The sequence below is a fragment of the Carassius carassius genome, chromosome 11 (assembly GCF_963082965.1).
Source record: "Carassius carassius chromosome 11, fCarCar2.1, whole genome shotgun sequence".
Classification (NCBI taxonomy): domain Eukaryota; kingdom Metazoa; phylum Chordata; class Actinopteri; order Cypriniformes; family Cyprinidae; genus Carassius; species Carassius carassius.
Window position 1 is genome coordinate 1,354,596 of NC_081765.1, and position 5,000 is coordinate 1,359,595.

The 5,000-nt window shown below is 38.4% G+C and overlaps 6 non-coding genes and 2 pseudogenes across 6 annotated transcripts; all 8 read right to left on the reverse strand.

Moving 5' to 3' along the window:
* Positions 1–178: 178 nt before the first annotated feature.
* Positions 179–297, reverse strand: LOC132153833 (5S ribosomal RNA; annotated as a pseudogene).
* Positions 298–381: 84 nt separating this feature from the next.
* Positions 382–500, reverse strand: LOC132153741 (5S ribosomal RNA; annotated as a pseudogene).
* Positions 501–584: 84 nt separating this feature from the next.
* On the reverse strand, positions 585–703 carry LOC132153506 (5S ribosomal RNA). The gene has a single exon (XR_009436820.1). It is a non-coding gene; the product is annotated as a 5S ribosomal RNA (ribosomal RNA).
* Positions 704–1,611: 908 nt separating this feature from the next.
* On the reverse strand, positions 1,612–1,730 carry LOC132153707 (5S ribosomal RNA). Its single transcript, XR_009437013.1, has one exon. It is a non-coding gene; the product is annotated as a 5S ribosomal RNA (ribosomal RNA).
* A 918-nt stretch (positions 1,731–2,648) lies between these two features.
* On the reverse strand, positions 2,649–2,767 carry LOC132153616 (5S ribosomal RNA). The gene has a single exon (XR_009436925.1). It is a non-coding gene; the product is annotated as a 5S ribosomal RNA (ribosomal RNA).
* Positions 2,768–4,349: 1,582 nt separating this feature from the next.
* Positions 4,350–4,468, reverse strand: LOC132153617 (5S ribosomal RNA). Its single transcript, XR_009436926.1, has one exon. It is a non-coding gene; the product is annotated as a 5S ribosomal RNA (ribosomal RNA).
* An 84-nt stretch (positions 4,469–4,552) lies between these two features.
* On the reverse strand, positions 4,553–4,671 carry LOC132153508 (5S ribosomal RNA). The gene has a single exon (XR_009436822.1). It is a non-coding gene; the product is annotated as a 5S ribosomal RNA (ribosomal RNA).
* Positions 4,672–4,755: 84 nt separating this feature from the next.
* On the reverse strand, positions 4,756–4,874 carry LOC132153378 (5S ribosomal RNA). Its single transcript, XR_009436698.1, has one exon. It is a non-coding gene; the product is annotated as a 5S ribosomal RNA (ribosomal RNA).
* Between the last annotated feature and the right edge of the window lie 126 nt (positions 4,875–5,000).

The following is a 5,000-nucleotide window of genomic DNA, read 5'->3' on the forward strand; positions in this document are numbered from 1 at the left end:
AGACCCAAACCTGTTTCGGTTTTCTAAGGCTGGGCATTGACTCTTTTTTTTTTTTTTTGCAAGATTATTAGACAATTAGTGAAAATTTCCAAAAGTACTAGGCTGCAAAAAGAGGGCTATTTAAAGATCAGCCACTATAACCGCCAGTGCATTATATTAGTAGAGAAGGAAACCTAAAAGCTTACAGCGCCTGGTATTCCCAGGCATTCTCCCATCCAAATACTAACCAGGCCCAAACCTGCTTAGCTTCCAAGATCAGACAAGATCGGGCATAGCCAGGCTGGTATGGCCGTAAGCGAAGGAGGCTTCAAAGAGAGGGCTATTTAAAGATCAGCCACTATAACCGCCAGTGCATTATATAAGTAGAGAAGGAAACCTAAAAGCTTACAGTACCTGGTATTCCCAGGCAGTCTCCCATCCAAGTACTAACCAGGCCCAAACCTGCTTAGCTTCCGAGATCAGACAAGATCGGGCATAGCCAGGCGGGTATGGCCGTAAGGGAAGGAGGCTGCAAAGAGAGGGCTATTTAAAGATCAGCCACTATAACCGCCAGTGCATTATATAAGTAGAGAAGGAAACCTAAAAGCTTACAGCACCTGGTATTCCCAGGCAGTCTCCCATCCAAGTACTAACCAGGCCCAAACCTGCTTAGCTTCCGAGATCAGACGAGATCGGGCATAGCCAGGCTGATATGGCAGTAAGCGAAGGAGGCTGCAAAGAGAGGGCTATTTAAAGATCAGCCACTATAATCGGTATTTCCAGGCAGTCTCCCATCCAAGTACTAACTGGGCCCAAACCTGCTTAGATTCTGAGATTGGGCATTGACTCTTTATTTATTTAAATTTTTTTTTTTGCAAATTTATTACATAATTACTGAAAATTTCCAAAAGTACTAACCTGGCCCAAACCTGTTAAGGATTTCTAAGACTGGGCATTGACTCTTTTTTTTTTTTTTGCAAGAATATTAGACAATTAGTGAAAATTTCCAAAAGTACTAACCAGGCCCAAACCTCTTTTGGTTTTCTAAGACTGGATATTGACTCTTTTTTTTTTTTGCAAGATTATTAGACTATTAGTGAAAATTTCCAAAAGTACTAACCAGGCCCAAACCTGTTTCGGTTTTCTAAGACTGGGCATTGACTCTTTTTTTTTTTTTTTTGTTTATGCAAAACTATTAGATAATTACTGAAAAATTCCAAAAGTACTAACCTGGCACAAACCTGTTTCGGTTTTCTAAGCCTGGGCATTGACTCTTTTTTTTTTTTTTGCAAGATTATTAGACAATTAGTGAAAATTTCCAAAAGTACTAACCAGGCCCAAACCTCTTTTGGTTTTCTGAGACTGGGCATTGACTCTTTTTTTTTTTTTTTTTTTTGCAAGATTATTAGACTATTAGTGAAAATTTCCAAAAGTACTAACCAGGCCCAAACCTGTTTCGGTTTTCTAAGACTGGGCATTGACTCTTTTTTTTTTTTTTTTTTTTTTTTTTATGCAAAACTATTAGATAATTACTGAAAAATTCCAAAAGTACTAGGCTGCAAAGAGAGGGCTATTTAAAGATCAGCCACTATAACCGCCAGTGCATTATATAAGTAGAGAAGGAAACCTAAAAGCTTACAGCACCTGGTATTCCCAGGCAGTCTCCCATCCAAGTACTAACCAGGCCCAAACCTGCTTAGCTTCCGAGATCAGACAAGATCGGTCATAGCCAGGCTGGTATGGCAGTAAGCGAATGAGGCTGCAAAGAGAGGGCTATTTAAAGATCAGCCACTATAATCGGTATTTCCAGGCAGTCTCCCATCCAAGTACTAACTGGGCCCAAACCTGCTTAGATTCTGAGATTGGGCATTGACTCTTTATTTATTTAAATTTTTTTTTTTGCAAATTTATTACATAATTACTGAAAATTTCCAAAAGTACTAACCTGGCCCAAACCTGTTAAGGATTTCTAAGACTGGGCATTGACTCTTTTTTTTTTTTTTGCAAAGAATATTAGACAATTAGTGAAAATTTCCAAAAGTACTAACCAGGCCCAAACCTCTTTTGGTTTTCTAAGACTGGGCATTGACTCTTTTTTTTTTTTTTTTTTGCAAGATTATTAGACTATTAGTGAAAATTTCCAAAAGTACTAACCATTCCCAAACCTGTTTCGGTTTTCTACGACTGGGCATTGACTCTTTTTTTTTTTTTGTTTGTTTATGCAAAACTATTAGATAATTACTGAAAAATTCCAAAAGTACTAACCTGGCACAAACCTGTTTCGGTTTTCTAAGCCTGGGCATTGACTCTTTTTTTTTTTTTTTTTGCAAGATTATTAGACAATTAGTGAAAATTTCCAAAAGTACTAACCAGGCCCAAACCTCTTTTGGTTTTCTGAGACTGGGAATTGACTCTTTTTTTTTTTTTTTTTTTTTTGCAAGATTATTAGACTATTAGTGAAAATTTCCAAAAGTACTAACCAGGCCCAAACCTGTTTCGGTTTTCTAAGACTGGGCATTGACTCTTTTTTTTTTTTTTTTTTTATTTATGCAAAACTATTAGATAATTACTGAAAAATTCCAAAAGTACTAGGCTGCAAAGAGAGGGCTATTTAAAGATCAGCCACTATAACCGCCAGTGCATTATATAAGTAGAGAAGGAAACCTAAAAGCTTACAGCACCTGGTATTCCCAGGCAGTCTCCCATCCAAGTACTAACCAGGCCCAAACCTGCTTAGCTTCCGAGATCAGGCAAGATCGGGCATAGCCAGGCTGGTATGGCCGTAAACGAAGGAAGCTGCAAAGAGAGGGCTATTTAAAGATCAGCCACTATAATCTGTATTTCCAGGCAGTCTCCCATCCAAGTACTAACTGGGCCCAAACCTGCTTAGATTCTGAGATTGTGCATTGACTCTTTATTTATTTAAATTTTTTTTTTGCACATTTATTACATAATTACTGAAAACTTCCAAAAGTACTAACCTGGCCCAAACCTGTTTCGGTTTTCTAAGACTGGGCATTGACTCTTTTTTTGCAAGATTATTAGACAATTAGTGAAAATTTCCAAAAGTACTAACCAGGCCCAAACCTCTTTTGGTTTTCTAAGACTGGGCATTGACTCTTTTTTTTTTTTTTATTTATGCAAAACTATTAGATAATTACTGAAAAATTCCAAAAGTACTAACCTGGCACAAACCTGTTTCGGTTTTCTAAGCCTGGGCATTGACTCTTTTTTTGTTTTTGCAAGATTATTAGACAATTAGTGAAAATTTCCAAAAGTACTAACCAGGCCCAAACCTCTTTTGGTTTTCTGAGACTGGGCATTGACTCTTTTTTTTTTTTTTTTTTTGCAAGATTATTAGACTATTAGTGAAAATTTCCAAAAGTACTAACCAGGCCCAAACCTCTTTCGGGTTTCTAAGACTGGGCATTGACTCTTTTTTTTTTTTTTTTGCAAGATTATTAGACTATTAGTGAAAATGTCCAAAAGTACTAATCAGGCCCAAACCTGTTTCGGTTTTCTAAGACTGGCCATTGACTCTTTTTTTGTTTTTTTTTGCAAGATTATTAGACAATTAGTGAAAAATTCCAAAAGTACTAACCAGGCCCAAACCTGTTTCGGTTTTCTAAGACTGGGCATTGACTCTTTTTTTGTTTTTTTTTTGCAAGATTATTAGACAATTAGTGAAAATGTCCAAAAGTACTAACCAGGCCCAAACCTGCTTAGCTTCCGAGATCAGACGAGATCGGGCATAGCCAGGCTGGTATGGCAGTAAGCGAAGGAGGCTGCAAAGAGAGGGCTATTTAAAGATCAGCCACTATAATCGTTATTTCCAGGCAGTCTCCCATCCAAGTACTAACTGGGCCCAAACCTGCTTAGATTCTGAGATTGGGCATTGACTCTTTATTTATTTAAATTTTTTTTTTGCAAATTTATTACATAATTACAGAAAATTTCCAAAAGTACTAATCAGGCCCAAACCTGTTTCGGTTTTCTAAGCCTGGGCATTGACTCTTTTTTTTTTTTTTTGCAAGATTATTAGACAATTAGTGAAAATTTCCAAAAGTACTAACCAGGCCCAAACCTCTTTTGGTTTTCTGAGACTGGGCATTGACTCTTTTTTTTTTTTTTTTTTTCGCAAGATTATTAGACTATTAGTGAAAATTTCCAAAAGTACTAACCAGGCCCAAACCTGTTTCGGTTTTCTAAGACTGGGCATTGACTCTTTTTTTTTTTTTTTTTTTATTTATGCAAAACTATTAGATAATTACTGAAAAATTCCAAAAGTACTAGGCTGCAAAGAGAGGGCTATTTAAAGATCAGCCACTATAACCGCCAGTGCATTATATAAGTAGAGAAGGAAACCTAAAAGCTTACAGCACCTGGTATTCCCAGGCAGTCTCCCATCCAAGTACTAACCAGGCCCAAACCTGCTTAGCTTCCGAGATCAGGCAAGATCGGGCATAGCCAGGCTGGTATGGCCGTAAACGAAGGAAGCTGCAAAGAGAGGGCTATTTAAAGATCAGCCACTATAACCGCCAGTGCATTATATAAGTAGAGAAGGAAACCTAAAAGCTTACAGCACCTGGTATTCCCAGGCGGTCTCCCATCCAAGTACTAACCAGGCCCAAACCTGCTTAGCTTCCGAGATCAGGCAAGATCGGGCATAGCCAGGCTGGTATGGCCGTAAACGAAGGAAGCTGCAAAGAGAGGGCTATTTAAAGATCAGCCACTATAACCGCCAGTGCATTATATAAGTAGAGAAGGAAACCTAAAAGCTTACAGCACCTGGTATTCCCAGGCGGTCTCCCATCCAAGTACTAACCAGGCCCAAACCTGCTTAGCTTCCGAGATCAGACGAGATCAGGCATAGCCAGGCTGGTATGGCAGTAAGCGAAGGAGGCTGCAAAGAGAGGGCTATTTAAAGATCAGCCACTATAATCTGTATTTCCAGGCAGTCTCCCATCCAAGTACTAACTGGGCCCAAACCTGCTTAGATTCTGAGATTGGGCATTGACTCT